General features: G+C 40.3%; 1 non-coding gene across 1 annotated transcript; it reads right to left on the reverse strand.

The window, feature by feature from the left end:
• Window positions 1–1,802: 1,802 nt before the first annotated feature.
• On the reverse strand, window positions 1,803–1,934 carry LOC111520983. Its single transcript, XR_002724818.1, has one exon. It is a non-coding gene; the product is annotated as a U8 small nucleolar RNA (small nucleolar RNA).
• Window positions 1,935–20,878: the final 18,944 nt, after the last annotated feature.

Raw genomic sequence — 20,878 nt, forward strand, 5'->3', positions numbered from 1 at the left:
TAAGTGGCAATCTTTTCAAGCGTACCCATCCCACAGGGTTGTTCTGAGAGCTCATGCCTCTAGGCTTAGGGTCTGGTACAATATAACACTCAGGGAATATTAGCTAATATTATTATTAAGACGAAAATGGAAGACAAGTAGTCAAACAGAAAGGGAGGAGAAGAGTGATTTTTAAAATCTGTCTCAGGTTTCAAACTCCCAACTTATAGTGATCTTATGAAGAAACATAACTTCGGAGTTTTGTGCATGGATACAGCCATGTCTATGAGCCTTTCTCTGAAAGCTCATTGAAATTTAGGATCAGGAAGCAAAAACTATAGTCCTTCGCCTATTAAACCAGGTAAAAACATACACCCTGTGATTTTTAAGGGATTTAAGGGCAACTATTCAGGTAAAACCAGTCATTTCCTGTTTTATGGAAATGGCTCGTAAACACTTGGGCCATAGTCTTTGAACTGAAGCATGTCAGATATCCAGTGATTAATGTTCATGGAAATTATTAATTGCAAGACAGAGACACTTAACAAGTATTGAGTCTGAAGAATATTACTGATGATTTCTTCAGAGGTGCAAAGAGTGAGTGGGAAGAAGAGAGGGCACGGCCAGCCAGGGACCCATGGAGAGATAAGTGTGAAGATAACATTGGCCAGTTTCCTTCATTGCCAATTCTTCTTTTCCTCATGACTGACTGATGTACTTTCTTTACCTATTTGGCTAGATTTCCCAATAACTTCTTTGGTAAGCAAATGTGACATTTTCTCTTCCTTAGTGCCCCTCTGAACTAAGAGCTATGCACAAAAGCAAAGATTCTCTGGGGAGAAAACCTCTGGAGAAGGCAGTGAAGTGGAGTAGTCAAAGCATGCACATGAAGTGAGGTGGTCTGGGTTTAAATCCCAACTCTAGCACTCAGCAGTTTCAGGCTCTTGGCATTTTTTGTTTGTTTGTTTTTGTTTTGTTGTTTGTTTTGTTTTGTTTTTTGAAGGAGTCTCACTCTGTCACCCAGGCTGGAGTGCAGTGGCGCAATCTCAGCTCACTGCAACCTCCGCCTCTCCAGTTCAAGTAATCCTCCTGCCTCAGCCTCTTGAGTAAGTAACTGAGATTACAGGCGCGTGCCACCATGCCCGACTAATTTTTTTTTTTTTTTGAGACGGAGTCTCGCTCTGTCGCCCAGGCTGGAGTGCAGTGGCGTGATGTCAGCTCACTGCAAGCTCTGCCTCCTGGGTTCACACCATTCTCCTGCCTCAGCCTCCTGAGGAGCTGGGACTACAGGCACCTGCCACCACACCCGGCTAATTTTTTGTGTTTTTAGAAGAGACGGGGTTTCACCGTGTTGGGCAGGTTGGCCTTGAGCTTCTGACCTCAAGTGATCCACCCGCCTCGGCCTCCCAAAGTGCTGGGATTACAGATGTGAGCCACCACGCCCAGCCCTGGGCATTTAAACTTCCCAGAATCTTGTTTTATTTCACTGTGAAGTGTGGATATTTTTCACCCCAGAAAGTTATTGTAAGAATTCAATGAAAATATTTATGAAACAACTTTAGCATGGTTCTAGCATTCAATAATTACTATTATTATCTTAATTGTTGTTTACCTGCTTGTATATATATTAAAATCAAGTACTTTATTCTAATTATTATTTTCATCATTATTTTAACTACTATGATTTTCATATTTATATATGTATGTATATTTTTAACAAAAGATTTTTAATTAACCAAAATTATATTTGCGGATAATTCTCAATGCCTTATGATAATATGCTTACTTTAAAATTTATTCTTTCTTTTTTTTCTTCAGGAAGGATCAGGTAGGAACAATCAGGATGTTGCAGATCCTGATTATGCAGAGAATTAATCACATATCATGTGAACTCTAGTCATCATGAACTCTGCCCTCCAAAAGGAGGAACAGGTAAGAATGATCTCACCTGTGGACAATACATCTCTTTTAAATGTTCAACAGAATGAGCAAGCCATCCACAGTCCATCTGTTCCGAAAACCATTTAGCCACTCTAGGGATCATTAAAGCTGCACCAGCGTCCTTCCAATTTGGTAATAACCAATGGGACAATCCACTTAGTTATTCTCAGGGAGCAAACCAGTTGACCAAGACCAAGTTAGAGCTGGGTCTGACTTGCCCAATGAGCAATTCATTCGTCAGAAATTCCTTCTGAAGAGAGAAGGTTATTCTGTGGAATTGACAGAGATGCTGCAATACTTTGTGTCTTTGCCCTTTTGAAAGTAAAAGCACTGCAGGTCACTCACAAGCCACTGGGCAAATACCCAATGGCCCCTGAGAGTTATTCAGTGCCCCTGACTAGAAGAGTTGGCATTGGCTTCTGGGTATGAATCTTAGGTAAGGAGGAAAGGTATTGAGAAAATGAGAATAAAATGAAGGAAGCTCGAATTTAGCATATCTGCCTTTATTAGAATTGCTGTGCATGTTTGTCTTAGCTTAGGTTGTTATAATGAAAAACCACAGACCGGGTGTCTTAAACAACAGAAATCTGGAGACTTGAAAGTCTGAGATCAAGCACGGTCAGGTACTTGTAAAGGCCCTCTTTCTAGTTTTCTCACATGACAGAAAGGCAGAGAGAAGGTCATAGAAGAGAAGAGAGAGAGTGAAGGAGAGACAGCGAGAGAGAGAGAGCTCTCATGTTTCTCCTTCTAAGAGCGTTAATTTCATAATGATGGCTCCACCCTCATGACCTAATCACCTCCCAAAGGCCTTAGCTCAAAATATCATCACACTGGGGATTAGGGCTTCAATATACAAATTTTGAGTGGGCAAAAGCATTTAGTCCATTGTAATATTACCCTTCCTTCCTCACTCTTCCCCAACCAGAGTGAATGCTCTTGAGGACAGAGAGCATATCTGGTGCTAAGCACCTCAGAAGTAGGTGCTCAATATGTGTTCATTTAATTGTTGACTTGATTTACTATGGCACCAAAACACAACTTTTAGAGAGACAGAAGCGCCTGATTCTGCTCAGCCTTCAGAGGGGATTTTCTTTGTGAAAGTCTGCTTCCCCTCACTGAAGTCAGGAAAAAGGCATGTGAGCATTTCTTTGAGATGAGAATCCATCCCAAGGAGAATGTCTCAACCACACATAGTGTGTTTACTGGGGATAAATGAAACAAGAAAAGAAAAAAGACAAATTAATGGTATCTATCTACAAAATTCACTACCGAATGATCACTTTCAACTTTTGTTCTAGAAGCACCGTACGTAATATTTATGAATGGAAAATCTTTATGAAATGTATGTCAATAAAGGAAAGCTTTATTTCCCTTTTCCATATACCCCACAATTTTCCCTAGTAACACAGAAGATGTAAGCAGTGATTAAGTTGGTGCAGTTCTCCTGCCCAATCAGAATTCACAGATAGAGAGCCTTGTTGGGTGTTCAGTGGCAAAATTGATGTTAAACTTGAAAGTGACATTAATGATTCCGTAAGTTAGCACATTCCCCCAAGTAGAAAAAGCCAGCAGGAGAAGAGGTGGTGAGTTCCAAACTTCTTTAGTTTTATATTTGCCATTCAGCTTAAAAAGCAAATATATTACTAGTAACTTTAGTGTTCTTTGGGTTTCTGTCCTGAATCGCACCCATTTCTTGCCACCAACCTGAATTTGGTGCTTATTATTCCTATGCATTTTTTAGACTTTTGCGACATGTGAGTGTATCTCCAAGCAACATATGGCATTTCTTTGCCTGTGTTTCAATTCTCTATACATAGCATTATTATGTTGCATGTTTCTGAAATGCATTCTTTGCTGCATAACAATAAAAATATATTTGCTTACAGTAAAATTACAAATTTATGTTCCTCAAAGAATGCCATTCAAAAAGGTGATGAAGTGATAGAAGGGGGAAGAACAGGCACCAGAAGAGGGGAAGGTATTTGTAAAACTCATACCTAGTAACGGTTCCCCATCCAGAAACCAAACTCACAATTTCCATAAGGTGAAAGAAAACTTGACTCTTTGGTATTCACTTCTCAGGCCTCTGTACACATGCAGCCTAGGATGTTCCTAGTGATAATGTCATTCATGCTAGACCCACAAAACTTTTACTGTCACGATACAACTGCTCAGTAACAAGGACAGATCAGAAATTGAAACTGAGTTCTGATAGCTTGTTTGGAGACCACCTAGAAAATGTATTGTCTGTGTCAAAAAATCCAACTTCCCCTACCCCAGGGAGATTCAGCAAGGTAGATGCAACAGAAGAAAAGAAAGAGAAACTGTGGGGTGGGGTGAGTAATTGGTGGTGACTGATGGGCTTTAAAGCTAAAACTACATAGCCAAGCCCAGAATCTTTGGTAACCATGTAACTTGAGGCAATAGGATGGCCCATTGTGGTAGGTGGAATGGGGACCTCCAAGCAATGTCACATCCTACTACCTGAGCTTGTGAATGTGAACTTGTTTGGAAAAAGGGTCTTCTTTGCTGATATAATTAAATTATGGATATCAAGATGAGATCATCCTGGATTATTCAGGTAGGCCTTAAATCTGTTGACAAGTGTCTTACAAAAGACAGAAGCCACGTGGAGATGGAGGCAGAGAGTGGAATCGAGCAGCCAGAAGCCAAAGAATGCCCAGGGCCACCAAAAGCTGAAAGAAACATAGACGGATTCTCTTCAAGAGCTATCAGGAGAAGCTCAACCCTGCTGACCTTTGATTTCAGATTCTAGCCTCTAGGACTATGAGAGAGAAATAAATTTCTGTTGTTTTAAGCCACCGAGTTTATAATAATTTATAACAGTCCTAGGAAACAAATACACCCTTCTTATTCCATCAGAGAGGCAAAGTATTTTTGTTGGCTAGGATTTCTTTTGATGAGGCAATTTCCAGTGTTTAAAGTAAGCTGAGCTCCTCTGTTCTCTCTCATATACCCAAACTGCTAAACTACGGAAGTCTTCTTCAAGGCACATTTTCCTTCAGCCTCCCAAACAGGGAACAAATTTGAGAAATTAATAGAACTTCACACTCAATGGATAGATATCCCAAAGTCCATTTAATTGGGGCCCACGACAAAAGAAATTTAAAGGCCATTTTAATTTTGCTAGTTTAGTGTGAACATATGTGCAAAGTTACAAAATTGAGATAAGATGCAACAACTGTACGAGGAGAGACTAAAGAGATTGACAGTGAAATGTGTGAAGAACAACTAAGCTAAGTCAATAAGAATGGAAAATAATGTGCTTGTCAACCCAAAACCCCTGGGCTGCATTAGTAAGAATGTAATAAACAAAGAGCAAAGGAGGCAGTAGGCGGGGTCTCTTGTGCCTGATACTGTTCCTAGCATTGCTCCTTAAGAATGGCATCTGCAAATTTGAGCACATCCAAGGGAGGGAAACTAGGACTCTAGAGTGCAAGTGTAATGATGAATAAAGATCAGATGAAAGACTTGATGGTTCTCAGCTTGGAAAAAATCTGTAGGATGAACATGGTGGGGTCTTCATGCCTTCAAATGATCGTCATAGGGATTACATTGGGCTCTGGCAAGGAACACTGAGCCTGCAAAAGAGACTAACTAGAAGTGGCCAGGGCAGGAGGAAGAAACCAAGAAGGTGCCTTCAGGGAAGCCAAGGGACAGTTCCAGCCTGGGCCTGGCAGTGTGAGTGCAGAAAAAATCCACAGCAACCTGTGAACGGGCAGTCACCACAGCAGTACAAACTAAGATGCAAGGAGCGAGAAACAGGGTTTTTGTAGAAAGGGAGAAATCCTTGAAGACCCACATTTACACTCTGTGTTTTGTCTCATGTCAATACAGTCTTAATTTTAGCTAATGACCAGTCAACTGGAAAATAACCCAATGCACCTGGCCTCTGCCATCACTCAGTGGTTTCTAAATGTTCACCTCCTGCCACCCACCTGTGATGGCCATTAGGGAGAAAATCTCAAGCCACAATAGTCATCATATTGCCCCTGCATTTTTTCCTGAATGTGAAAATGCGCTTTCTCTTTTGAAATCATGATAATAGTAGTTTGAAACTAATTATTTTAAATGTCTAATTTGGCAAAATAAAAATAATTGAAATCACCAATATCATTTGTTGTATTTTTGGAATTTTCTTCTGGGAAATCAAAAAGTCTGGAAACTATGGCTCCAGATTACCCTAAAAGGAAACATAAGATTAAAACTTTGTATTCATAAACAAAAACCTCAACATTCTTGTCAAAGAGCTCTTTTCCTAAGAAATAAGCGAGGAAGAAAACACAGGGTCTGGGCTGTTTAGATGTTACTTATAGTTTGAAAATTTGCGAAAATTCATGTGCACATTTTTGTTAATATAGGATTCAAAATTATGTGTCTGTGTACCTATGTATGTATGTATATAGCTAACAGTGGGACAATGAAGCAATTAAAATCTGTACACCGTAATAACAACCATAGTGTTATACAAGCAGTTTCCCCAAATTACTACAGTTCTTTCTCATGGACGCACCTACATTCCTGTGATAATACTATTGGCCACAAGAGGGCAATATACATTCAGGTTACTAATGCCTGTCAAGCGTTTTGCCTCAAATCAGATTGAGTCAACTAGTCTAAGCTGTTCTTTGCTCCAAGGGCAAGAAAACATGTTAAAAATATTGTCTTTGTTTGTGTTTCCACCAATAATAATATAATTCGGCTCTAGTGAAGAGTCAAGGTGGAGAAGGTGAACAGAGCACGATACTGTTTTGCCTGTTCTCATCTTAAAACACAGATTTGAATCATTACACGTGTGAAATGCAGACTCTCCATGGGAAGAAGTAGAATGGTTCTTGTATTTCTGGAAAGACACAGCAAGTGGATCTACCACTTTATAGCTTTTTTTTTTTTTTTTTTTTTTTTTTTTGAGACGGAGTCTCGCCCTGTAACCTAGGCTGGAAAACAATGGGGCAATCTTGGCTCACTGCAACCTCCACCACCCAGGTTCAAACAATTCTCCTGCCTCAGCCTCCCGAGTAGCTGGGATTCAGGCACCCACCACCATGCCCCACTAATTTCTGAATTTTTAGTAGAAACGGGGTTTCACCATGTTGGCAAGGCTAGTCTTGAACTCCTGACCTCGGGATCCACCTGCCTCAGCCTCCCAAAGTGCTGGGATTACAGGCGTGAGCCACTGCGCCTGGCCTATATCTATCCTTAAATAAAGACAAGGCCTGGGTTTAACACGTGCATGAAATGGAGAGAATTATAATAATCTTCCCTATTTGTCTCACAGAGGACTTGTGAAGCGCAAATGAGATGCTCATCTCAAGCCCTTCCTTGAAGTAACCACCTCCAAAATCCCCTCAGAACTGTAACACTGCCTGCAAACATAACCAAACCACAAGGCAACAGAGAGCTACACATTTGGATTTCAGAAATAGAGTAGTGGGGAACCTCCCAGAGCTGTCTTCTGGAAGAGCTGTGATGACAGTAGCGCTGTTGCGGTTACTATAAGGGACCTGAGAAGCCACAGAGGGCCCACAGGCAGAAGTGGTGGCCGTGCAGGGGGTGCTCCTGACACAGTGACAGATGTGCAGAAATCCAGCTTATCGGCCTTCTTGGATCCCCTCCTGCACAGTATGTGCTCCAGAAGGACCCCGGCCACCAGCTGCTTTCTTGAAGGTTATAGGGAAAAAGGTTCCCTGAACCCCCTACACACCATCACCATTGGTTCAGGGGGATTGCTGACGCCTCGCTGAGAATGTCCTGAAGCTGTGACCAGGTTCCGATAGGGAGTCAGTACTTACGACTTTCCTTCAGACTGTTTCCTAAGGAATCCGAAATAAGTCAGAGCATTTTGATGTTAAGGAACGTGAGGTCTTTTAGAAGGTGTACAACCCCGGTCACTGTATTCTTGACCAGTGACCTAAACCACTCCGGCTTGAGGAAAAGACAAAAAGTAACTTCGGGTTCATCTCTGCTCCCTAGTCGGGTGCAGTGCCTCACGCCTGCAGTCCCAGCACTTTGGGAGGCCGAGGCAGGCAAATCACTTGAGTCCAGGAGTTTGAGACCAGCCTGAGCAATATAGTGAGACCCTTGTCTCTACAAAAAATAAAAATAAACAACTAGCCAGCGTGGTGGCTCATGCCTGTTGTCCCAGCTACTCAGGAGGCTGAGGTGGGAGAATCACTGGAGCTCAGGAAGTCAAGGATGCAGGGAGCCATGATAATGACATTGTACTCCAGCCTGGGTAACACAGGCTTAACCCTGTCTTAAAAAAAAAAAAAAAAAAATCCGCGGCCTGAAGGTTTGCTGCAACTTATACATTCACCACGAGATGGCGTGCTAATGACGTGTTTTTATTACTGGGCCAGGCTGCATGGAGCTCTTTTTCCTATTGCATCCTGGGGAAAGTGCTGGAGCTGCCGAGAGGTCCCCAAACAGCAGAAACAATGAGCGCGTAAGTACTTAATATAGTGGGGAAATGCCCACTGACATATATTTACCGCCCTTGAATTTGGGTTTCAAAGGACTCATTTTCTTGAACTTGGTGACATCATGAAATTCACCTAACATAAAAATTAGTTCTTAAACACAGCTGATTTCAATGGGTGGCTTTTCCCAGCGAAGCCGATGCTGCCCGGGTGGGGGCAGAGGAGCCATCCTGGAGGAGCCCGGCTGCAGGGAGCTCCTTAAGGAGCCACATCCAGGCCTTTGGCACTGAGTTTTCTTTGCCTTCACTTGCCTTCTTGTATCTGCAACAAACCTTTTTAAAGTATTCACTCTTGCTTTTCCCAGTTTTCGGTAATCAGCCACCTTGCTGTAGTAAAGGATGACACTGTGGAATACTAAAAAAAATTGCCATTTTAAAGTAGACAATTTACTGGCATTTAGCATATTCCCAATGTCACGAAATCACCATTTCTATAAGTTTCAAAATATTGTCATCCTTCCAAACTATAACCCTTTAGCCATTAAACAGTTTCTCTCTATGTTCCCTCCTTGAACTGGCAACAACTAATCTGCTTTTTGTCCCAAAGGATTGATCTATTCTGAATATTTTATATAAATGGAATCATACAATGTGTGACCTTGTGTGTCTACCTTCTTTCACTTAACATAATATTTTCAAGGTTCATCCATGTTGTAACACAAGTCAGTGTTTCATTCCTTTTTATGGTGAGAACTTCCAGTGCGACGTTGAATAGTCGTGGTGAAAACAGGCATGCTTGTCTTGTTCCTGATCCTATGGGGAAAGCTTTCAGTCTTTCATATTGAGTTTGATGTTAGCATAAAGGCCTCTTATGGAGCTGGGGAAGTTCCCTTCTTCTCCTGGTTTTCTGAGTGTTTTTTTTTTTTTTTTTTTTAATCATGAAAGGGTGTTGGATTTTGTTAAATGCTTTCCTATGTCAGTGGAGATGATTGTGTGAGTTTCCCCCTTCATTCTATAATGTGTAAATACATTGACTGATTTTCTTATGCCACACCATCCTTGCATTTTGGGGCATACAGTACTTTTAATAACTTTTCTTTAAAAATGGAGATGTGGGGCCGGGCGCAGTGGCTCAAGCCTGTAATCCCAGCACTTTGGGAGGCCAAGACGGGCGGATCACGAGGTCAGGAGATCGAGACCATCCTGGCTAACACGGTGAAACCCCGTCTCTACTAAATAAATACAAAAAATTAGCCGAGCGAGGTGGCGGTCGCCTGTAGTCCCAGCTACTCGGGAGGCTGAGGCAGGAGAATGGCATGAACCCGGGAGGCGGAGTTTGCAGTGAGCTGAGATCCGGCCACAGCACTCCAGCCTGAGTGGCAGAGCGAGACTCCGTCTCAAAAAAATAAAAAAAATAAAAAATAAAAAAATGGAGATGTGCCTAAATTATTGCATGAATATAGATGAGGTAGAATTAATTCTGCAGGTTAAGGCAGAGGGAGCGGTAAGGGTTTAGGGGAGGAAGACAAAGAGAAGTCAGTCAGTAAAAGACATAGACCAGAAATGACCTTAAATGACAAGGGGATTTTTTTAAAAAGCTAAACTTTCAAGCAGGGTCTTTCTCTAATCCAAGACAGATGAGAAGCCAGTTTCCAAAAATCCAGTTTCATTTTCCTTATCTTTGAAATGATTAGATTATTTTGATTTTGATTCTCATTGCTATATTATAGTTTCTTATCCTGTTTATATCATAAAACTTTCCTACCTATTACATAGTTTGGGGCCATAATTTTACATTGTTGCACAACAGTTTCCAGCTAGGTAATTACAGTAACCATATAGTCTTCGTTTTTTATTATCTTTAGAATGCCATGATAAACTAAAGTAGATTGCTTATGAGATACCTTCCAGCTCTAAAGTTTTGTGGCTTTATGATTCTACGAAATCTGTGCCACAGATTCTTCCCTAACTACACAAATTCTAAATCACAAATCCCAGATGGTTAGAAAACTTCTCTCTGGCAATTTCATTAAATCTACTGTACTTCTTATATGTTTCAATTCATACATGTTTTCTTTTTTTCTGTCTTTGGTGAAGATGGAAAAAAGTGGATCAGTTGTTGTTGGTAGAACATTGTTTGTTCCTGTAACTCACTTAAGCAAGTATCTATTAAGCTCAAACAAAAATGATCAGTTATTCTAGGCAGACTGGGGCTTCTCCTCGGTCATGGCATTTCTTGGCTCCCCTACCTCAGTTTCTCCCAAGAGCAGTTCTTTGCTCATCTTCAAGTTGGCCACTCCCTGCCTCCACTGCTGGGCTCTCCAGGAGTATGTAATTTTGTGAGCTAAAAATCCTAAGTGATAATAGATCTATTTTCTTTTTAGTTCAGCACATATAAATTGGGTGTTTTTCAAATCATCTTCATTATAAAAAGGAAAGCAAACCCAAAAAGAAACAGACATGTTTATAGACAAGTGCGTCTCCCTGGGTTGCATTGGCGGGCACCACCAAGGCCGCAGATAGCCTTGACTCCTTTCTGCACTTTCATCCCATGTCAAGCTCTCGGAAGGAGCTATAGCTCTATGGCTCATCTGTTGTTCTGAGTTAACTCCTAAAGTTCAGTTAGCCTGGTTGGTGGGTACCATCTTCCCACCAGCTTCCTTTCACCCTGGCAGACATCTCTTGGGGAGGCACAAGGACTGGTTTTGGGTTCAGATTCTCAGCTAGAGAGAAATAGGTTTAAACTCTGATTCCACCAATTATTCCCTGTGTGGCCCTTGGAAGGTTATTGAAGCTTTGTGAGCCTGTTTTCCCACTCATAAATCAAGACTATCACAGGCCTATTCATGGGTCTGATTGGAGGCATGAAAGGGCTGATACCTGTAAAGCGTGGTGCTTAGCGTGTTTACGGGATGCATTTGTCTCTTCCAGTTTTAAAGCTTTACATTTTAAAGTACTTTACTGGACTCAGTCAATACTCTTCCTTTTCTGTCCGAGGGATCCCTAGCACCATCAGATTATGTACAGCAGAAACAGTAATGTCAAATGGTAGTGACTAAGTAGACATACTTTCCTGGTTGTCTGTGATGACTACATAACTCGGGTGGCTCCAGGGTACCGACTTTCCCTAATCAAATCACCCTCATTTTACAAGTGAGAAGGAATTTAAACTAAAGAGTAGCAATAACTATTTTCTATCAAGAGAATTTTATTAAATATTTTTTGATCATCTACTTTGTACCAGACAGATGAAGGTTGTAATTTCATAAGACACAAAATGAAAGATGATGATTCTTGCTCTGAAGATGTTTAGAATCCAATGAAGGAAAACAGGCTTGCTCACATGGGATCAAGGCAGGGACCCTGTTTCCAAGCTTTTTGTCTCTGAGCTGCATAAACCTCTTCACTCTTTAAGCTTTTAGTTATGATTTTACCCCCCTGAAATAATCTAAATCCCCAGAGGAAGACCAAATTTGATGAGAATGTTTTTGGGCCAATGGATGGTAGAGTTCCCAAATGAATGGTAAAGTTTCTCAATTCTGTACTGTTTCAAACTTGCCCTTTTTAAATTTTAGTGATAAATCATGACTCACGATGACTTTGCTATTCACTGTCTGGCCTGAATTAGAAACCTTGTAGTCATTGTGGTTTTTACCCTAGCTTTCATCACACACATCCAGTCTACAACCCAGTTAATTTGATTCTAGCAGTCGAAAGTCTCTTGGTTCTATCCCTGGTATTCCCACCACCATCGTCTCAGCCTAGGCCTCAGTTTCTTTTGCCTAGACTGTCCAATTTGTGCTCTGTTTAATCTATTCTGCACTTTGCCAGCCAAAGTAGCTTTCTATAAGTTTGTGCTCAGATGAATCACATGTCGGGATATGGTACAGGTCTAAATGTGTGAGTCTAGAAGCAACAACAGTATATTTTGAGAAGTCCTGGAGAAAGGTGAAAATTGTCACAGGGAGATGTTCTAACCTAAAGAGGGAAAAATCACTAGATTCTTGAAATGATAGGTCAAATTTCAGCATCTCCTAGGTTGTCAGGAGTTTGAAGAAAATCAGTAGTTGTTTATACATTATAGTTTTTGTTGAAGGTTCTTTTGTTTGGATCTGATGTTTTTCCACTATAATTGCTGATGTTTTTCCACTATAATTTTTACTCTGGAACAAACAACATTCAATCTTAGAATCTTTTTAAAAGGTCTTAACAAATCTTGTATTAGAATTTTTTAAACACTAATGAAAGTTTGTCTTGAGAATAGAATAGTTTTAAGTACCATCGTTTCTGTGCTTATTTGGTTTCTATATAATGTGAAGAAGTTGTTTTCTACCTTTGTAAGATTAAACACTTATCGCAGAAATGAAGAGTCTGTGGCAAAGTTTATCATCAACAGTGAAATCACATGGAGATATTACAGATCTTCTGCAGAACAAGTCAAAAGATACCTGAATGACTTGAGTTTCATCTTTGCCATTGAAAGTAATGGCAAAAACCTCAGTTACTTTTGCACCAAACTCATAAAACATTTAAGTGTAGGTTGACTTTGTTCATTTTCTCAGGCTTTCAGCCTCCCCATATTGTGATGTACTAGCAATACAGGGAGACATAATCAGTGCTGTTCAGAAGACCCATAGTAAGTAGGGCATTCACTTACAACTGTAGTGCAGTTAAGGCCCCATCCAGCCCAGACACCTCATTTTAGGTGAGAAATTGTAGTTGGAAGAGGGAGAGACTGCCCAAGGCCACCCAACAAGTCAGACTCTGAGAACGCCCCACTTGCAACCCCACACGGGCTCCGGGGCACTTGGCCAGTGTGCATGGAAAACAGCTGCAGAGAAATAGCTGTCATGGTGCCAAATTCTTATCTGCTGGTGTCCTTCAGATTGGGTGGGCTGGATGCCAAGGAGAAACTCAGAGTCTGTGAATTCTAATCCTGGACCTGCTAGTAAACAGTTCTGGTCATAGGGTCTTAAATTTCCCTCCCTTTGTCACAGGCTGTTGTTAGTCTAGCAACTGGGGGATAATTCCCTGAAGTCACTGAGCAGAGCTTCTGGGATCCGCCCCAGGAGAGCTGAAAAGCAGAGGAGCATCCTGAGAGTACATCTGAACTGGTGCCTATTGTTGGCGTTGCTTTAACCCTGATATGTTATCGTGGCCATACCCATCAATCTACACACTTTTCTATCCAGCTCTCCTGACGATGCAAATGTACTTTACTCTCTATTCCCTCACTCCCAGCATGAGCCGGATGTGTTGCTTGTCATGCAAATCAATACCTTGAGATGTTCTAAATTCTGAAGAGGCCAACCTTTTCAGAGGAGAACTGAAACAGAATGAGTTAAAGGCTCATATCTTTAAGCTTTAAGGGAAAATGAAAGACTCTGAATGGTCAGGGATAGGCCTCTCAGCACCTGCTTAAAGTTTGTCAAGAGAACGTGGAGATCATCTCAGGGTGATGATAATGGTGACAACAATACTAATAGACTAGCATTTGCTAAGCACTTACTATGTGCCAGGCACCGTACTAAGTATTTTACTTCCAATATTGCATTTAATCTTCCCAACAACACCATCAGGTAGCTTCTATTTTATCATCATTCTACAAATGAGAATACTGAGGCTCAGGGATTTGAAGTCACTTGTAAGAGTCCATGCTCTTAACCAGCATCCTAGATGATAATCCCTGTCACTGGTTAGTGATGGCAGCCTGCTATCATTTATATTCTTCTGGTATGCCCTCCTGCTGCCTTGCCTAGCTTCCTCCAATAGTCACCTCCCTCGTCAACTCTCTGGGAAGACCCTCATGACAGCCTGGGACTGGGGTTTGTGCCTCTCCTCTCACAGCGCTACCTTCTGTCTTAGCCCCTGGCACACTGCACTTCAATTGTTGGGCCATTTGTCCTTTTCATTCTTTATAGCTCTTTGAGAACAGGCAACTCTCTAATTCATTCTGGTCTATCCAGCACTGTCCTGTGTAATAGCAGATAATCAAAAAATATTTCCTGAATAAATGGCTGATGTGAAAAATTTACTTGACAGTATGTCTTTTTTTTTTTTTTAAATCTATTGCTGAGTATCAAAGAACTCCAAATTGTAGTTGCTTAAAATAGCAACTATATTTTCATTTTTCATGACTCTTTAGGTCAGGAATTAGGACAGGACCTAGCGGGAATGGTGCATCTCTGCTATCTGTCCTTTTAAGGCTTCTTCTCACTCCACTAGGATGATTTTACAGCTTGCCGGAAAGGCACCCTTGGGGTCCTGGGGTCCTAAGATTGCATGTCTGGGATCTGAGTCTGCACTGTCAGCTGTGCTCCTTGGTTCTCTCAGCTGTGGTCTTAGGGCATCTCTCTCTCAGGTGGTTTCTCCATTTGGTGCCTTCAGGGCCTTGGTGGGACTTCTCACATGGAAGCTTAAGGATCCCAATAAGTAAATGAGGAAGCTGCTAGCCCTTACTGCTTAGGCCAGTGCTGGCAGAGTCACTTCTGCCTCCTTTCTATTGGTTAAAGCAAGTAACTGGGCCACCTCTACACAGGTCATGGAGACTGGGGGCTCTGGTTCACTGGGGATCATGTTTGTGATGAGGCACCCCATAGTTTAATAGAGCCAACTTCATCCCTCTCCAAGTCTCCAAAGAAATGTTAGTCAAAGGAAGACTGATCCCGAGAAGGTGGATAGCTTAGCCTATTTCATCAATTTGAGGGAAAACCTATAATGAAAATACATAAATGTTAGAGATACCCAGAGAGTCTGTGCATGTAAACAGCTGGTAATACAGTGCCTTGTCAGAAACATCTACGATGCTCGACTCAGGAGCATAGCATTTAGCCTATGCTAGCAGCACACCTCTGGTAATTCCCGTCACTCACAGCCCTGTCCTCTTTTTATATTTTGTTTATCCACCTTGTCCTCTCAGGCTCCTAAGGCCTTTGTTTCCACATTTTAGAGCATTGCCATTTATGGTATAGGTGCTCCTTAGTTGGATTTTGTATGAGGAGTCTGTGTTAATTTGTTTGCATTGCTATAAAGAAATACCCAAGACTGGGTAACTTTTAAAGAAAAGAGGTTTATTTTGGCTCACAGTTCTGCAAGCTTTGCAGGAAAAGTGGTACCAGCATCTGCTTCTGATGAGGGCCTACGATCATGGTAAAAGTCAAAGGAGGAGCAGGCATATTACATGGCTAGAGAGGGAACAAGAGTGAGGAGGTGCTAGGCTCCTTTAAACAACCAGCTCCTGTGTGTACTGAGAACTCACTTATCACCAAGGGGATGGTGCTAAGCCACTCGTGAGGGATATGACCCCATGATCCAATACCTCCTGCCAGGCCCCACCTTCAACATTGGGTATCACATTTCAACGTGAGCTTTGGAGGGAACAAAGATCCAAACCATATCAGTGTCCTTGTCACTTTTGCACAAGGGACTCTCCTTTCCCCCTCCCTAGCTCTTGGAACAGTTTCTTTAAAGATTATTTGAATCCCTTGGACTTCATGACCTGGACTTTTTTTATTTTATGGTATCCTTTCTTTATATTAGAAGAAGCTTGCTTCAAAAATATTTGAGGATTCCCTCGGTTTTTTTTATTGTTGTTTGTTTTTGTTTCTTTTGTACTTAAATTGCATTTAGTCATTTTAGTGGCTTACCTTAGAGAAATTAATCTACATTATCCTGAGCAAATATATTTGTCAGCCATTTGGCAAACCTACAGATAAAATCGTCTTTATTGAGGATCAATGAAAATGATTCCCAAGTTTCTTGAAATAAATTTCCTTATTAGGATGATATAATGTTATGATTCTAACATAGATCTCAGAGAATAATAATATATGTGCAAAATAAATGGGCTTTTAGAGTTCTGGGTTTTGGGCATCACTTTTTCCTTTCATCTGAATTCCAGGTCCAGCCCTGAGGTTACAAAGACTCAAAATTCAAGGGCCTAAATAGGAGACAGGAGAGATGGGTACTAGGAAGAAAGAGTAGGAGGTGGTAAAGAAAGCCTTCTGAGTGCATATTTCAGGAAACCAGCTCAGACATTGGCCCTACTGATTTGCCTGGCTAGACTACAGAGGTGTTTATGGAGAAAGCCTAGCCCAGCTAAGTCATTATCTTAACCTCTCTAGTCAATCTTTCTGATGAAATATTTACTCCCATATCCAACCTACACTTAATCTATGGGCTTCTGTCCTACTGAGATTGCTGCAAAATCAAGAAAACACTACTAATTCTTATCAATGAAATGAGACTTAAGAATTATTTACACCAGTGGTTCTCAAACTTTTCTCATCTCTGGTCTCTTTATACTTTTGAAAGTTATTAAAAACCCTTAAAAGCTTTTGCTTATGTAGCTGGCTTGTATCTGTTGATATTTACTGGATCAGAAATCAAAACCAGTGAGATCCAGTCTCTTAAATAAACTAATTAATTAAAATAAAAAGAAATCAAAACAAATAAAAATAATTATTGATTAATTTTAGAATAAGCTAATTACATGTGAATGTAAATAATATTTTTAATAAAAAATAACTATGTTTATAAAACATTTTGATGGGAAGGGTGGCATAATCTGATATTTTTGCAAATAAATCTCTTTAATGTCTCACTTATTGGAAGACAGCTGTATTCTCATATCTGCTTTCTGCTTCAATCTGTTGTGATGTTATTTTGGTTGAAACTCCAGCCTCATAAGGACATGTAATTATAAGAAGAAATAAGTAAGGCATGTAATTGTATTTTAAATATGTATGTAAAAAGTTATATGTATGTAAGTATGTATGTAAACATATTTTAATGGACATTGCAAGTAAATATGAACATTCTTTGATATGACACCAAAACTCCACAAGTGTAGTTTCTGAAATGTTGGCTGTAACATTCCATGAAATCGAAAATTAGATAAACAAACTTGTGGTACTCTGTAACATCAAAATCCATCAGTGTGGCTTATTTCACTAAACATAATTTCCTTCATTTCTATCCATGTTGTTGCAAATGACAGAATTTCATTCTTTTTTATGGCTGAATAATATTCCATTGTGTATATGTACCACTTTTTTGAATCCAATATTCTCACCAATATGTGGGAGTTAAAAAATGTGAGCTCACAGATATGGAGAGTAGAATATTAGTTACCAGAGGCTGGGAAGGATAGTGAGGAGGGAGGGTAAAGAGGGCATGGTTAATGCAAATAACAATACAGTTAGATAAGGAGTAAGATCTAGTGTTCAGTTGCACAATAGGGTGACTATAGTTAAAAATAATTTTTTGTGTATTTCAAAATAACTAAAACGATGGAACTGCAATGTTCCTAACACAAAGAAATAATAAAAGCTTGAGGTGATGTATACCCTAATCACCCTGGCTTGATCATTACACATTGTATGCTTGTGTCAAAATATCACATGTAGCCCATAAGTCATACAGCTATTATGTATCCATAATAATTGAAGATGAAAAATCAAAACAAATTCATTGGTTTATCTTGTACCCTGAAATGAGTTTAAAATCTCATGCATAATTTTTGATGCTGAGTGTTATAGGAAGAAGCTTAATGAAAATTTCTCCTTAGTAGTAAGAAAGAGGTCAATATACAAAAGTAGCATAAAAGAGCAAGGTGATAAAATGGCAAAAGGGACTGATGGGATAAATTTTCAGAGGATCAAGGACATAAACTATTATAAGCAAAAGAGAAAGGAAATCAAGACTTGCTTTTTTTTTTTTTTTTTAATTCTCATCTATGGAACATTTCTCAAGTGTTTAATGAGATGATTTCATGTCATCCATCCTTAAAGTATTGTGTGAGGTTGAATGAATGATTCCTGCCTTACAGAAGAGGTAAGGTGCATGATGCAGCACCAGGAAATGTGGGACTGGAACCTGCTACATCTGACCCAGCCATTTGTGAATATTTTTTTTCAATGAGTTTTTACAAATTCCAAAAGTAATATACAAACTCTTTCAACAAACAAATCAAAGTAAAAGATAAAAGCTTCTTGCTCTTCCTCCCCTCCTGTTCCACTGCTCAAAGTTACTAATAGTCCGTAGAGACATCATATTTTCACCAAATGAAAGCCCCAGCTTTTATTTGCTCCATGATCCCCTTTACCATAAGCAGTAAAGAATCTCAAGGCTGATCCAGAACTATCTTGGTGATAGCAGAACCAACAAGAGAGAAGGCTGCTAAATGCTACCCGAGTTTACGTGACTACTTGTGGATTTCTGACTGTGGCTACTTTCTGGACCTTCTTAGAGCCCTGGGTTTGGAGGATTTCTCTGGATCAACTTTCACTCTTGTGGGAGAAGGAAGAAAGATAACACAAAATGTGAACACAACAGTGAAAGGGATGAACGGAGAGTGGCGAGTGCACTGATGCAAACACCCTGGGTGCCCACAAGTGAGTATGCAGAGTTCACACTGAAAGGAGATATGGCCAGGTGATCAGTTATGAAGGGAGCCAGTCTGGTACCTCCTAGTGGACTTTCCCACAAGTCAGAAGCTTGGTAGCAAGAAGTGAATTATCGATTTACCTTGTTTCTCGTTTCCAAATGTGACTCTGAGTTACCTTTTTAATTTTTAATATTTTTCAGAAGTATCAACCAAATTATCTACCGAATACCTATTAACATAGAATGTGTTCATTTAGTTATGTGTGTGTGTGTGTGTGTGTTTATAGACAAGAGATGTTTCCTTTTTTTTTTTTTAACTTCTAGGCATTTATTATCAGGGAAAAATCTGTGACTGTAAAAGTCTTTTGTAAATTTTAAGGGTCATTGTTGCTATCTGTTGAAGGAGCTGCCAGACTAAAGTGAAATTGTAAGTTGAAGCCCAGTGCAAAAGAATATGCACAGCATCAATTCAACTCCACAACCAAGAGAAATGCCTGAATCTTTCAAAATTACAGTGCTGAAAGCGTTTCTTTTCAGATATTCATCTTAGGAAGAGTCTGTGGAAGGGGATTTTTGTTCTCTTCGGTTGAGTCAGCATCACTAATAATAATGCTTTGGTCCCTCAAAAAGCCCCCTGAAGAGTATTATTCAATTTACTCATTTTGTTTGTTGTTTAGCACATTGTACACTGTATTTCTTAGACTTCTTTCCTCTCATCTTTTCTCTCAAGTATGTGTAACCCTAAGCACATACTTCATTTTTTTCTCTTAAGCCCCCCTCCCACCCCACTTCCTGCTCACTTCTCCAGCCCCAACTCCCATTTCTCAAACTCAAATCTCTAAAGGAAAATGATGAGAGAGAGAGAGATTTGGTGATGCCTGTCTACCACTTAGAACATACTCTGGTCATGGTACATAAAGAAAAGACTGGTTTAAGATGTTTAAGGCCTCTCCCAACAGCAACACATGCAGAGAAGCTTGCATAATTTACATGGACTCATTGGGACTTACTAGAAAGTGGCCTCTTTCTTTTTCTTCTTCTTTTCTTAAATAACATAATTCCTGGCATTGGACTTTTTACATATACTGTGGAGCAGAACATTCTTGAGAAAGTTTTTTTTTTTTTTTTTATCTATCATAGGAGTATAAGTGGCCATTTCCAGAGTGCAGTGCAGCACTCCCTGTACATGTGAGTCAGTGCAAAGCACCACCTTAATTGGGGGTTAGAGACAGAAAATCTGTGAGTTTACTTCTGAATTGGCCAGAAGGAATATAATTATAGAAACACATATTTTAAATATTATTCTTTCACTTGTGGAGCTTTGCCCAAATGTTTCCTTGTTTATTCAAATGCTTGTTCTTATTTGTATTCACTACAAATATAGCTATTCTGTCTGGTTTTCTGTATTTCTGTTTGTCCACTCTTGTGGGACATTTTTGTTTCACAGTTGTAATTCAGACATCTCAAAACAAGACCCAGCCTTAATGACTGGACTCTGGGAATGTCACACCTGTTTAAGTATCCCCCTTTGTGGAAGTGGTTCCCTCTGCCTCTGGATTTCCTTTAGTGACCAGCATTTAGTGCACTGCTCATTGCATATTAAATGATGTGTTTGAATACACTATCATATTTATTCCTAAGGTAATATTCCAGATAGGCACTGTGATGATCCCCATTCTACAGAAGAGGAAACTGAGGCTCAGAGGTGTTCATAATGTAACTTGCACATGCTCACTAACCTCGTGGCAGAGCTTGATTTCAAGTTGGGTTCTTTAGACACTCAGATTCTCTTTAACCAACATACACTGGGCTGCCTCCTTTCCTTGAAAAGAGCCCAATTTGCTGGATATTTTGGAAATGACCTTGACATCTGGCCTCCAGCAGACACTCTTCCTCAAGAAGCTGTCTACCCAGGACTCACCGCTGAAGTGCTTTTAACCATGGTAGGGTTTCCTGACACAGATTACTTGAGGTTCCCTTTTGTCAGAAAGCCCCTGATGCCAGACACCGGCTGATGTAGGACTGGATCCCCAGGGCGGGTTCCCTCCCAGGTTATGAATAAAAGCCCAAGACTATCTTGTCAGAAAGCAGTTCTTTAGCATTTTGGTTGGTTTAGCTCAAAACAGGAAGTCA

This window comes from Piliocolobus tephrosceles, chromosome 7, assembly GCF_002776525.5.
Source record: "Piliocolobus tephrosceles isolate RC106 chromosome 7, ASM277652v3, whole genome shotgun sequence".
Classification (NCBI taxonomy): Eukaryota; Metazoa; Chordata; class Mammalia; order Primates; family Cercopithecidae; genus Piliocolobus; species Piliocolobus tephrosceles.